Raw genomic sequence first — 12,492 nt, 5'->3', positions numbered from 1 at the left:
GCAAAAAGAAACTACACTTTGAGGCAGGAAACAAAGTTCTACGGCAAGTATCCAAATATCTCCAAGGTTTTACTGAGCAAATATATCCCCATATTTTTCTCACCTGTTTGTCATACTTCCTCCTCCCACTGGTAGGAAATGATGAAGGAATATAGCTTATTGTGATCATTCTAATAATCTTTCATAAATCTCAGATTCATCTTGCCTTGGCTAGGAAAGAGGAATCTAGTATTATAGTGTGGTGAAAATGAAAAAGAATAAGGTTTTGAACCCATAAAAAAAATAGTGTTCAAATTTTGTCTCTCCAGTATGACCTTTGGTAAATCACTCCACCATTCTGAGCCTCAGTTAACTCATCACACTACAGAATCGTTGTATTTGAGATGTATGTACCAAGCCTAGCACTGAGCACTGGATATTTAGGCTATCAAAGAACATTATACAAATTACTATAATTGTGAGCATTTATAGGTCTTTTAACAGCACTGATTTCAATGGGATCTTATTTATGCATCCGTTACAAAGAATGAAGAACTTCCATGCAAATTTCCAAGTTACTTGAGGCTTACACTTTAGGATCAAGTCGTTTTTGTTTTAACCATTTTAATTGAAATTTATTCCTGAAAAGATTATATACTGCTGTGAATTTATAAAAAGAAATGACAAATATGATTTAAATATTTATTGCTTTTTTATTATCATGATATTTACAACACTAATGCAGTATTACTGTAATACCTGAAAGAAAATTTGAGGTGGATAGACCATTTCCTTCTTCATTAAAGGGTCTCAGGCTTTTATAATTTTTGAGATCTTACACTTTCTCAGTTATATGTTTAGTGGTTCTGGCTAGTTCAGACCTCTGGCTTATACATTATAGCAAGTAGAATTGAATGATCTACTTCAACACTCTCCAGTTATATTATTGGTTCTCCTATTTTCATGAGGTTAATAGATATTTTGTTTGAAAAAAAATTGGGGCTATGATATTTGAAGTGAAGCCTGCCCGCAATCAACAAAGAGAATCAAACTTTGTAACTCTTTTTTCTCAGCCCTGGGAATTCTCAGATTTGATCATGTCTCTTGACCTATAGAATGTCATAACTGGAATACTGTGGGGTGCAATATGGCCAGCAAACTATGAACAGAGAGTAGTTAGTAGGCCAGAGGGTGATAGCAGGCAGTGTCAATGGGGCCAATAAAGCAACAGCAGACATTGTCTAAGAATAGAGTCTCAGGGGAAGCACTTGGAGCAGAGAATCCAAAGAGGTTCAGTTAGCTGATTTCAAATACGAATAGTCCACCCCACCCTCACTCATATCTCCAGGGCATCCCAGGGAAAAGCAGAGGAGAATGGGGGTGGGGACTGGGGTTCTGTCATTTGACAGAAGGAGCTATTGATTCAACATTTCCATCGATAAGTAAGATCTGAGTGAGACTGAGGTAGTACCTGTAAGTTTTATTGCTTTTTTTCCATACTGCTAGAAAATTTTCTGGACATTCTTGCTGCTATCAGAGTAATGTCTTCTAGTGATTTCTGCCACTCACCACCAATGAACTCTAAAAACAAGTAAATAAGCTGTATAGCATTACAGAGAATGAGTCTGTTGACATTGCATAAGGAGTATTGCAGGGGGTACTTTTTTGAGTATAAGCCCACAACCTAAACTCATAGACCATGTGGCATCTGTGTTTAATTCCTCAAGACCACTGTATTAAATAACAAATCCATAATTTGAAGACAAAGGCAGATATAAACTAGGCAAAACTAAGCCAAAGTGTCTCTAACTCCTAAACAGACACTAGTTCTACAACTTTACCAGGTATCTGAGGGTCATTAAAAATATCCATTAAAACTACCAAGCACTGTGAAGAACTTTCTACTTTGAAAATCAGAGAAAAATTTTCTGAGAAAATTAGAGCTCTTTAAGCATTTCCTGGCTTCTTTAAGCATTAGAGATTTGATTTTCAGACCAATAAGCTGTTATCTGCAGCCTGATGGTCTCTACAAATTCCTATCTTCTATAATATGGATGCTTATCATATTTGCCATATAGTTGTATAAGATTAGTCATAAATGGTTACAATTTTAAAATGCATTTAAGCTGAATTATATTAGTTTTAATATGGAACATTTAAACATCACATAATTGCCTTAAAACAGCTGGTGGACTACATAGCAAAGAAAAAGATTTTCTAGACTGGCATTTAAGTTTGGTGTGCATCTGAGAATGGATAATTACTTTAGGAAGTGCTAGTTCTGAATTATTGACCTTGTGATAAAGTAATTATATAAAACATCAATAAAAATTTAAGTGAGTGCCTATTATGTTAAAAGCTATTTTGGTAGCATTGGGTAAATGAAGAGCTATAGAGGCAATCTCTGAATCAAAGGGTTTATAGAGCAAGTTGTAGCTCAAATAGAAACCAAGCTCAATGCTTAATAATGATTATTGGCTACTAGATCATCTTGAAAACCTTTGGATTTTTGACTTATAAAGTTAGAAGAGACCTTAGAGTCTAACACCTCCTTTAAAAATGAAGGAACTTGAAGTCAGGAGTTCGAGACCAGCCTGACCAATATGGTAAAACTCCATCTCTACTAAAAATACAAAAATTAGCCAGGCATGGTGGCAGGCGCCTGTAGTCCCAGTGACTTGGGAGGCTGAGACACAAGAATTATTTGAACCCAGGAGGCGGAGGTTGCAGTGATCCAAGATCATGCCACTGCACTCCAGCCTGGGTGACAGCGAGACTCCGTCTAAAAAATATATATATATATATGTGTGTGTGTGTGCGTATATGTGTGTGTGTGTGTGTGTGTATGTGTGTGTATATATATAATGCATCCTGAATGGATAAGGTGTGCGTATATATGTGTGTGTGTGTGTGTGTGTGTGTATGTGTGTGTATATATATAATGCATCCTGAATGGATAAGGAGGGACAACAGTAAAAGATTTTAAAACAGGCCAGGCGCGGTGGCTCGCGCCTGTAATCCGAGCACTTTGGGAGGCCGAGGCAGGCGGATCACAAGGTCGGGAGATCGAGACCATCCTGGCTAACATGGTGAAACCCCCCTCTCTACTAAAAATACAAAAATAAAATTAGCCAGGCATGGTGGCAGGCGCCTGTAGTCCCAGCTACTTGGGAGGCTGAGGCAGGAGAATGGCATGAACCCGGCAGGCGGAGCTTGCAGTGAGCCAAGATAGAGCCACTGCACTCCAGCCTGGGCAACAGAGCAAGACTCTCTCAAAAAAAAAAAAAATTAAAAACAAACCAAAAACAAGTATAGCTTAATTTTATAGGCCCAAGGCAGAAGTCTGGAACATTTGACAGAGGGCTAATAGGACATCTGGATTCTATAGTCAGACCTGTTTCTTCCTCACTGAATGACTTTATTCAAATAATTTCATTCATTCATTTGCTTAATAAATGTTTCACATGTTCTTCCTCTGGGCCACATCCTAGGCAAAGTCTTGGGAATCATTCATTCCCCTGGCCACAGTTCCTTCATATATATATATATATATTCCCTTTAGCCACAACCACTTTCTTCTGCCCCATCTCCTCATTAATTCCAGGAAACTAATAATCTGCTCCCTGTAACTATAATTTTGACATTTCAAGAATGTTATATAAATGGAATCATATAGTATATAATCTTTTGGGAAATTTTCAGCATAACTCTCTAGAGATTCATCCAGGTGGCTGAATGTATCCATTTTTCTTTCCCTTACTATTGCTGAATAGCATGCAATGGCATAGATGCCACAGTTTGTTTAAACATTCACTCATTGTAGGACATCTAGATTGTTTTCAGTTCTTGGCTATCACAAATACTGCTGCTATAAACATTCATGTGCGGATTTTTATGTGAGTAAAAGTTTTCATTTCTCTGAAATAAATGCTCAGGATTATGATCACTGGGTTGGATGACAGTTGCATGTTTACTTTCTAAAGAAACCACTAAATTGTTTTCCAAGTGGCTGTACCATCTTATATTCCCACCAGCAACATGTAAGTGACCTAGTTTCTCCAAATCTTTGTCAGCATTTGGTGCTGTCAATATTCTGATACATATGTAGTTAACAGTTCAGTGTGGTTTTAATTTGCAATTCCTTAATGGCTAATGATGTTAAATTAATTAAATACCTTTTGATGTGCTAACATATCATTTGTGTATCATCTTGGATAGGTTCTCTGTTTATGTCTTTTACTATAAAACATAATTGGATTTTTCTAATTGGATGGGTTTGGTTTTGTTTTTGTTTAAAACTGTTGGATTTTTTGTGTTCCTTATTTATTCTATGTAATAGTCCTTCGTGAGATATGTGGTTTGAAAATATTGTCACCCAGTCTGTGATTTGTTTTTTAATCCTCTGTTAACAGGATTAAAATTAAAAATGCCTTTTGCAGGGAAACCATTTTTATTTTGATGAAATTCAACTGCTGGCTTTGTAACTTTTTCCTTTATGGATCACCTTTTGCTTTTAAGTATAAGAATTCTTTAACTAGCCCTAGTTCCCAAAGGTTTTTTTTTCTATTTTTTTCCCTAAAAAGTTGCAATTCTACATTTTAGAATTCAGTTTGTGATAAATTTTGAGTTAATTTTTTGTGCAAGGTGTGAGGTTGATGTCAAGGGATTTTGTTGCTGTTGCTGTTACCTGTGGATGTTCAATTGCTTTGGAACTTTCTGTTGTAAAAGCTCTTATTTCTCTATTGAATTAATATCTTTAGCAAAAATCAGTTAGGCATGTTTGTGTGGTCTGTTTCTGGCCTCTCTATACTATTCCATTAAGGCACGCGTGTGTTTATCTCTTCATCAGCACCACACAATCTTGATTACTCTGGTTATCTAATAAATTTTGAAGTTGGATAGGCTCATTCCTCCCACTTTATTCTTCTCTTTCAAAATTGTTTCAGCAATTCTAGTGTTTTTGTACTTTTATAAAAATTTTCAGATTAATCTTGTCTATATCTACAAAAATTATTGTTTGAATTTTCATATCAAAATTGTGTCAAATCTGTATATCAATTGTGGATAATTGACATCTTTACTATGTTGAGTCTTTCCTTTAACATGGTTCGTCTTTCCATTTATTTAGATCTTCATTATTAAATCAGCATTTTGTAGTTTAACACAAAAGTCCTGTACATGTCTTTTTTAGAATTGCACCTAAGTATTTTATTTGAGTGATTAGAATTTGCATTGCATTTTTATTATGGGGTCTCATAGATTCATTGCTAGTATGTAGACATGTAATTGTTTTTTATGTTCAGCTTGTATTCTTTGACCTTGCTGAATCCACTTACACTTTGGGGAGTTTTTCTGTAGATTCCTAGTCATTTGTAAATAAACACGATTTTGTTTTTGTTTTTGTTTTTGTTTTTTGTCTTCTTGAACCTGCCAACATTTCCAGAACTACTATGTTTAAAAAGAGTGGTGAGAGCATACATCCTTGCATTGCTTTCAATCTGAGATAAAACATTAACATTTCTTTTTTTAATACCCATTTTATATAATGTTAGTTATAGATGTAGAATTTTTTTAATCAAGTTGAAGAAGTTCCAGTTTATTTCTTTTTCACAGTAATTTTATTATAAATGTGTATTGAATTTTGTCAAATGCTTTTTTCTGCATCAGTTGATACAGTCACATGGTTTTTCTTCTTTAGCTTGTTCATATGATGGATTACATTTATTGATTTTCACATGTTGAAGCAGGCTTAAACCTCTGAAATAAAACCAAAATGGTTATGATGTGTAATTCTTATATGTTGCTGAATTATGTTTACTAATTTTTTTAAATGTTTGCATCTATATTTATGAGGCATATTGTTCTGTGGATTTCATTCTCGTTTTTTGTATTTTTTTTTCTGGCTTTGGTGAGCTTCACAAAATGAATTAAGAAGTGTTTCCTCTTTTATTTTCTGGAGAAGATTGTGTAGAATTGTCTTAGTTATTTTTAAACATCTGTAGAATTCTGCAGCAAAACCACCTGTGCCTTTTTCTGAAAAGCTTTTAAAATGCAAATTCAATTTTCTTAATAGCCATAGTGCTTTCAAATTATCTATTTTGTATTGAATGATTTGTATTAGATTGTGGAGATTTTTTTCTTCCATTTGTTCCCTTTTTTAAAAAAATTGTCCTACAATTAAGACATAAACATGAGTAGTTTGTGATTTTTGAAGAATTGGTCCATTTAAACTAGGTCGTCAAATATGTGTGGAGTTGTTGGCAGTATTCCCTAATAACCTATTTCTTGTCTGCAGGATCTGTAGTGAGTTTATTCTTATATTGGTAATTTACTTTTTTTATCTTTGTCAATCTTGCTACATGTTTGTCAATTTTATTGATCTTTTTGAAAACCCAGATCTTTGATTCATTGATGGTCTCTGTTGTCTTACTGTTTTCAATTTAACTGATTTCTGCTCTTTATTTCCTTCCTTCTGCTTGCTTTGGGTTTATTTTGTTCTTTTTTCCCATGTTCTTGAGGTAGAATCTTAAATTATTAATTTGAGGCTTTTCTTCTTTTCTAATATATGTATCTAGTGCTTTATATTTTCATCTCAGCACTGCTTTCACTGTATTCTACCAATTTTGATATACTGTATTTCCCTTTTCATGCAATGCTTTTTTAAAACATTCACATGGTACTTCATCTTTGACTGATGAACAATTTACATGTGTGGTATTTCATTTCCAAGTGTTAGGAAATTTTCCCATTATATTCCTATTATTAATTTCTAGATTGATTCCATTGTGGACAAAAAGCACACTCTATATCATTTCAGTTACTTTTTTTGCATTTGAACTGTTATTTCTTCTTTTCCTATGGTGAGATAATCATAAATATATTGTGAAAGAAATTTCTCATAACCTTTCTCATTACTGGCAATATTTATTATTATAAATCTATAGAAATTCAATTAAAATATATAGACACAGGGAAACTATATCATTACCATGGCAGCTAATGAAAAACAACACATAAAAATATTTTCTGAATTTTAGAAAATAAGTTGGAAATACAAAGTACTAAGAATTGACCATTATATGTCACTTAATTTTGCTTATTGATTTAGCTTTTGTACTTTTTAATGGAAAATAACCCAGCTCTCTTAAATCTACATCTTCTACTCTCTCAATGTTATAAGTTGAATTGTGTCCCCTGAAAACATCCACTGAAGTACCACAGAATGGGATTTTATTTGGAAATAGGATAATTACAGATGTAATTAGTTAAGAAGAACTCACACTGGAGTAATGTGTGCCCCTAATTCAATAAGACTGGTGTCTTTATGAGAAAAAGAGAAGCAATACAGACACATGAGGGAAGGCAGACGTGATGACAGAGGCAGAGATTGGAGTAATGCAGCTTCAAGCCAAGGAACTCCAAGAATTACAGGCCACCAGCAGAAACTGAAGTAGGCAAGGAAGGCTTCTATCCTACAGGTTTCAGAGGGAGAATGGCCCTATAAACATCTTGATGTTGGACTTCTGGCCTCCAGAACTATGAAATAATGAATTTCTGTTGTTTTAAGCCACCAAGTTTGTGGTACTTTTTACGACAGCCCTAGGAAAGTAATACATTCAGCTTTCTTTTTAATTCAATTTTTAAGTTTTTTATTCTATTTGTTTCCCTTTTAAATTTCTTTTTTATTAATACATAATATTTTACATAATTATGAGATATATGTAATATTTTGTTACATGCATAGAATGTGTAATGATCAAGTCAGAGTATTTGAGGTGTCCATCACTTTGTAGTATTTATCACTTCTATGTGTTGGGAACAATTCAACTCCTCTCTTCTAGCTACTTTGAAGTATACAATACATTCTTGCTAACTATAGTCATTCTCCTCTGCTACCAAATGGGAGAACTTATACCTTTTATCTAATTGTATATTTGTACCATCAACCTGCCCCTCTTCAACCCCCCTTCCACCAACCACCCTTCCCAGCCTCTGATATCTATCATTACATTCTCTATGTTTATGACATCAACTATTTTAGCTCCCACATATGAGTGAGAACATGTGATATTTGTCTCCCTGGGCCTGGATTATTTTACTTAATATTATGACCTCCAGTTCCATCAATGCTGCTGCTGCAAAGGACATCATTTTATTCTTTTTAATGGCTGAATAGTATTTCATTGTGTATGTATACCACATTTTCTTTATCTTCTAATCTACTGATGGACACTTAGGTTGATTACAGATCTTTGCTATTGTGAATAGTGCTCAATAATCATGTAAGTACCGGTATGCCTTTGAAATACTAATTTCTTTACCTTTGGATAGATCCCCAACCGTGGGATTGTTGGATCTTATGGTAGTTCTATTTTTAGTTTTTAGGGAAATCTCCATACTGTTTTCCATAGTGATCGTACTAATTTACTTTCCAAACAACAGTGTATAAGAATCCCTTTACTCCACATTATGCCAGCATTTGTTATTTTTTGTCTTTTTAATAATAGCCATTCTAACTAAGGTAAGATGATATCTCATGGTTTTGATTTGCATTTCCCTGATGATTAGTGATGTCGAGCATTTTTTTTTCTGGCTCCAAAGATCTTTTACTGAGATCCACTTGAAACACTTCGGTCCTTAATTTGTCAACTGAGTTGACAGGCTGATGGTTGATCTAGGTAAAGGTTTCATGGCAGCAAAAACACTTCCTGCCTATAATATATCAAAACAGGTTCCTGAATAACATGTGTGAATGTCTTCAGGGTCTCTGTCCCATCTACTTCAGGATTCGATTAAGCTCCTCAAATTTGTGGATCTGATGGATGAAGATATCCCCATAGCGCTTGGCAACCTTGGTGTCTATGATGTGGATCATGTCCTTATCGATGTAGAAGTCAACCACTGAGGCCGACTAAAATTCACCATCCAGGGCTGAGATGCTGCTGGTCCACACCAGGTTCTTCATCTTGTGTTTGAAGACCAGAAGCTGGATCCAGAACTCCTGTTCTGTAAGGTCCAGGGAGCCAGCAAGGTTGGCCACAGGCATGGTGGTGTAGAGCTTGAGGAAGCTGCAGATGCTTGAAAGCTGGGCCTGCTGCCGTGCTTCATCGGAAAACACCTTCAGCTACTGCAGGGAGGGCTCTTTGTGGTAGTTGGGGTACACGTTATCATAGCTGGGCACTACAGGCGACAGGAACTTGGGGCAGGAGTAACTGAAAAGTTCTTCATAGACTTGTGGATGACCTTTCTGCATGCGCAGCAACTTGTCCCCATATTTCTCCTGCAGCTGGAGGTGAATGCTCTCATCGATATACATGGGGTACATCATGAGGGCAATGGCCAGCAGTGCATGCATCTGATCATTCTGCTTGTTAATCATCTCATACTTACATGTGGTCCTCTGGAACATGCTCTTGGTCCTCTGGATGTAGAAGAGGATATTGGCGAAGACCTGGATGGCGTCCTGGTAGCGACGCATCATCAAATATGCAAACCCAACATAATAGTATGTGGTGACCTGGCACTCTAACACACAGGAACACATGATCTTCTGGTTCAGCTCGATGTTCTCCAGCACCTTGATGGCCTGGTACTAATCTCCTAACAGGGAGTGCAGGCAGAGAAACCCCACCAGGCTGAAGTAACCAAGCATCTCCCCAGCCACACTCTCAGGGTCACCTCGCTTGTGTATACCTCCAACTGTCGGTTGATGTTGGATTTGTCTACCCAGGAATGAAGGACATTGAGGACACTGTGAACATTCCAGATTTTGGGATTGGAAAAAAGGAAGTCAATCTCCTCCTCCGACTTCTTAGCAGTCTTACAGCAGTACTGACTGAATGACTGAAACTGGTAGATGAACTCATCAATCATATCCTAGAGCCCCTGGTTGGGTAGTTCAAGGGAAAGGAGGACCATCAACATTAAGAATATAGTTGAAGAGATTGCAATTGTTATAATAGGATTCAAACCTCTGCTCCAAGGAAGGTCCCCCACTGACTTTGGCTTATATGCGCCTATAGTATAATTCTTTATATAAAACCAGGAAGACAGCATTGTTGCCAACCTGTGGAGCAATGGCTTCAGCCTCAGGCCAAGGTGTAGTTTTGAAGAATCTTTCAGTCAGCTTGGTCCAGCTGTTCTCATAGATGTCCTGGATCCTATACACCTTCTGGTCAATGACATCACTGGAGACACAACTGGCCTGTAGCTCATACACTCTCTGGTCAGTCAAATCCGAGACAGTTTTGTGTAAATACTAGATGGAGTTTTTGATCACTTCAGGCATTACCTGACAGGTTTGCTATTCATACTGATGTTCATAAGCAAGGCCCTGCTTTTGGATCTCCATAGTCACCCAGATAAGTATAGGGGTCATAAGCCTCCTCAGACTCATAATCATCGTGAGATAAGACATGGCTGCCGGGCTCACAAACATCACCAGAAAGTGATATTGAGCATTTTTTATATACTTGCTAGCCATTTCAATGTCTACTTTTGAGAATAGTCTATTCATGTCCTTTGCCCACTTTTTAATGAAATTATTATTATTTGTTGTTGTTGTTGTTGTTTGAGATGGAGTTTCACTCTGTCACCCAGGCTGTAGTGCAACGGCACAATCTTAGCTCACTGCAACTTCTGTCACCCAGGTTCAAGCAATTCTCCTGCCTCAGCCTCCCGAGTAGCTGGGATTACAGGCACCTACTAGCATGCCCAGCTAATTTTTATAGTTTTTAGTAGAGATGGGGTTTCACCTTCTTGGCTAGACTGGTCTTGGACTCCTGACCTCGTGATCCACCCACCTCGGCCTCCCAAAATGCTGGGATTACAGGCATGAGCCACCATGCCCAGCCTGGCTGTTTTTATTATTATTATTGAGTTGCTTGAGTTGCTTATATATTCTGTATATTAGTCTCTTGTCAGATAAACAGTTCTCAAATATTTTCTCTCATTCAGCAGGTGCCTTTTCACTCTGTTGATTGTCTCCTTTGCTTTGCAGAAGGTTTTTAGTTTAATATAGTCCCATTTGTCCATTTTTCTTTTAGTTGTCTGTGCTTTTAAGATCTTTGCCTAGACCAATGTTTTAAAGTATTTTTCACTATGCTTCTTCTAGTAGTTTTATAGTTTCAGCTCTTATGTTTAAACATTTGATCCATCTTTGTTGATTTTTGTATATGGTGAGAGAAAGGATTCAGTTTCATTCTCCTGCACAAGGATATACAATTTTCCCACCACTGTTTATTGAGGATGATGTTTTTTCCCCAGTGTATTTTCTTGGGGCCTTTGTTAAAAACAAGTTGGTTGTAAATATGTGGCTTTATTTCTAGTTTCTCTATTTTGTTCCATTGGTCTATGTGTCTATTACTATAACAATGCCATGCTGTTTTGTTTACTATAGCCTTATAATATATTTTGAAGTCTGTAGTGTGATGCATCCAGCTTTGCTCATTTTGCTCAGGATTGCATTGTATATTCTGGCTCTTATTTTCCATAGAAATTTTAGGATTTTTTTCCTTTTATGTAAAAAATGAAAAGTATAGAGTTTTATTAGTTCTCTCTTTGCTTGTTTGTTCATAAAATTAGTGTTGTCATCATCACTTTAAAACAATGGGTTATAAGATAGTATTTATAAGTATCATGAAAACTCCAAATGAAAAAAACATAAAATGCATACACAAAAAATAAAAAGCAAGAAATTAAAACATACCACCAGAGAAAATCATGTTTACTAACAGGAAGACAGGAAGGAGGTAAAGAAGGAAGATAAGACCACAAAACCATCAAAAAGGAAATAACAAAATAGCAGGAATAAGTCCTTACTTATCAAAAATCACATTGAAGGTAAATGGACTAAATTCTCCAATTGAAAGGCCATATAGATTTAAAAAATAGAGTGGCTGAATGGATTTAAAAAATAGAGGAGTGGCTGAATGGATTAAAAAACTAAGACCCGATGATCTGTTGCCTACAAGAAACACACTTCACATGTAAAGACATATATAGACTGAAAATAAAGGGATAGAAAAATATATTCCATGCCAACAGGAGCCAAAAAAGATAAGAGTAGCTATACTTATAACAGACAAAATATACCATAAGACAAAAACTGTAAGAGACAAAGAAGGTCATTATATAATGATAACTGTATCAATCCAGCAAGAGGATATAACAATTGCAAATATGTATTCACCTAACACTGGAGAACCCAGTTATATAAAGCAAATATTATTAGAGCTAAAGAAAGACATATATTCAAATATGATAATATCTGGAGACTAACACCCCACTTTCAGCATTAGATAGATTATCCAGACAGAAAATCAACACAAAAAGGACTTAATCTGCACCACAGACCAAATGGACCAGACTAAGAAAAAAAGAGAGAAGATTCAAATAAATAAAATCAGAGGCTAAAAGGTAGATATTACAACTGATACTGCAAAAATTCAAAAGATCATTAGAGACCCATGAACAACTATATGCCAATAAACTGGAAAACCTCGAAAAAATGGA

At 35.9% G+C, this 12,492-nt stretch overlaps 1 pseudogene; it reads right to left on the bottom strand.

The window, feature by feature from the left end:
• Positions 1-8,737: 8,737 nt before the first annotated feature.
• LOC101133245 (eukaryotic translation initiation factor 3 subunit L-like) lies at positions 8,738-10,210 on the bottom strand (annotated as a pseudogene).
• Between the last annotated feature and the right edge of the window lie 2,282 nt (positions 10,211-12,492).

Source organism: Gorilla gorilla, chromosome 15 (genome assembly GCF_029281585.2).
Source record: "Gorilla gorilla gorilla isolate KB3781 chromosome 15, NHGRI_mGorGor1-v2.1_pri, whole genome shotgun sequence".
Taxonomy (NCBI): domain Eukaryota; kingdom Metazoa; phylum Chordata; class Mammalia; order Primates; family Hominidae; genus Gorilla; species Gorilla gorilla.
Note: the sequence above shows the minus strand (reverse complement) of the source record. Positions and strands in the feature narration are given on the sequence as shown.